Below are 2271 nucleotides of genomic sequence, written 5' to 3'. Positions count from 1 at the left end.
TCTGGTCTTGCGATGCACTCACTCCCGTTACGAGAATGAAATGACGCCCCAGCAAGAATAGGCCAAAAAGCGTAGGCTTGAAGCCTGCTAGCGCACACGCCCTTGCGCGCCTACGGCCCTCTTGCTACTTTGGGCTACGCACCTGACGCAATTGGTGCTTATCGCACTCTTGCTATCAGGTATCAAGCCCAAAGTCGCAATAGAGCTTATAAAGCGCCTATTGCTATTGTAGGCTTGGGGGCTTGTGCGCTAGCCTTATAGCTTGGGGCCCCCTATGGCACTCTCGCTACAAGGGATTAAAGTTCCCCTCTTACGTAGGCTTGTGCGATGCCCCCTACTCTTAATAATGCCTTAAGCGCTCACCTTTTTTGGCCGAGACCAAGACTCCTTACTTATCGCACAAAGAGCGGCACAGAGCGGCCGGAGATTGATTGAAAAGGCAGCCCAGCCTGGCCCGCCCCTTTAGTGATAGTGAGAAAGAGCACACACAGACCTCCCCTGACCCACTAATCATCATCTGGCGCGAAGCAAAAAGAAAGGTCCCCCCTCCTTTCCTTCCCAGCCGCCCCCCTAGCCGCCTACCTACTCGTGCTCGTAGCTCGATCGGAGATCAAGAGTGTGGTCCGGCGGAAAACAGAAGTAGTCCGTATCAAGTGAAACGTGAATTGCTCAGTAGTGCTTCGCCACTACCGGAGCTGGCGGAAATAGCTTAATGGTAGAGCATAGCCTTGCCAAGGCTGAGGTTGAGGGTTCAAGTCCCTCCTTCCGCTCCAGGCTTCGTCGTTCAGTGGTAACGAGTAGAGTGCGTCAGTCATCGGTTCTTTTCCGGGCTTTTTCTTTTCTTTCTCATCGAGATTGGGTTGGTGTGTACCGTACTGTTATATGTTGCCTGAGGCCGGAGACCATCCGTGATTTCTGACTTTCTTTTATGAGGAGAATCGCAGTGGAGCCAGTGAGCGGAGCGCGGATGCGCTCGCTCAAAGCCAGCGGGCACTTAGAGTGCCCTATTGCAACAAGGTAAAGGGGCGTCAAGTGCCCCCATTACGTAGGCTTGTGCGCTAGCTTACGCGGGCGTGTGCGCGTTATGCCCTAAGGCTTGTGCGCTAGCCTTATAGCTTGGGGGCCCTAAGGCTGGCTTGTGCGCTAGTATGGCGTGTGCGCTTTATGGCCGCGATTGTAGGCTTGAGGCTTTCTACCTGATAGCAAGAGTGCGATAAGCACCAATTGCGTCAGGTGCGTAGCCCTGACGCTTAAGAGCTTGACGCGCGAGAGGGGCATGTGCGCATGGCAGCAAGTGGGCTTGAAGCGCCTATTGCGACTTTGGGCTGCAAGTGCCCGCGGGCGTCAGTGAAGAGGGCTTGAAGCCTGCCTATAAAGCGCCTTTACACAATAGGGCCCTTTATAGGCAGCCTCTGCTGCATCTCTGTTTCATTAAGCTTTCTACTCTCATATGCAACGGGGTGTCCCTCTTGCACCAATACCCCACCGATAGCAAAGTCTGAAGCGTCACTGTGGACTGAAAAGGTTGGGTGTGGTCTGGGAGTCGCAACACCCCGGATCTTTTCTCACGGCTTGCTTGAGGTCTTCGAATGCTCTTTGGCACTCCTCCGACCAAACCCACGCTCGGTCCTTCTTTAAGAGATCCGTAAGTGGAGCGGCTCGAAGTGCCAGATATAAACCGCCTATAATAGAATAGTTTACGAGACCAAGGAATGATCGTAACTCATTCACCTTGACTGGTGCCTCCCACTCGGTGATAGCACGGACCTTCTCCTTGTCCATGCGAATGTGCCCATCCCCGATCCAGTGTCCCAAGAACATAATCTCCCCTTGCGAAGGATTATCAAATTCCTTTACATAAAGGCTGTTCTTCCTCAATACTTCATAAAAGGTACGGAGGTGGGCGACATGCTCTTCCAAAGAACAGCTATAATGACAATGTCATCGAGGTATACCACCACTTTCTTATCCAAAGACTGACTATTTGAATAGCTCATTCATGAGGGTGCAAAAAAAAGGTAGCGGGGGCATTCGTCAACCCAAAGGGCATCACCAGAAAGTCAAATGCACTATATCTCGTAACACAGGGGGCTCATCACCCTCTGCGATGCGCACCTGATAGTAACCCGATCGGAGGTCTAGCTTTGAAAAAGACCTTGCACCCCCAAGCTGATCAAAGAGATCTGCAATCTGTGGGATTGGGTAAAAGTGCTTTTTTGTAACCTTATCTTATTGAGTGCGCGATAGTCGATGCACAGCCCCACTCGAATA

The 2271-nt window shown here is 52.0% G+C and overlaps 1 non-coding gene across 1 annotated transcript; it reads left to right on the top strand.

Annotated features, from left to right (window-relative positions):
• The first annotated feature begins 698 nt into the window (after window positions 1-698).
• On the top strand, window positions 699-770 carry TRNAG-GCC (transfer RNA glycine (anticodon GCC)). Its single transcript has one exon. It is a non-coding gene; the product is annotated as a tRNA-Gly (tRNA).
• The last annotated feature ends 1501 nt before the right edge of the window (window positions 771-2271 follow it).

This window comes from Aristolochia californica, unplaced genomic scaffold (assembly GCF_029961685.1).
Source record: "Aristolochia californica isolate CCGP_79_NKW_82.1479 unplaced genomic scaffold, dmAriCali1.0.hap1 SCAF_78, whole genome shotgun sequence".
Lineage (NCBI taxonomy): Eukaryota > Viridiplantae > Streptophyta > Magnoliopsida > Piperales > Aristolochiaceae > Aristolochia > Aristolochia californica.
The sequence above is the reverse complement of the archived record's forward strand: the minus strand, read 5'-3'. Positions and strand labels throughout refer to the sequence as shown.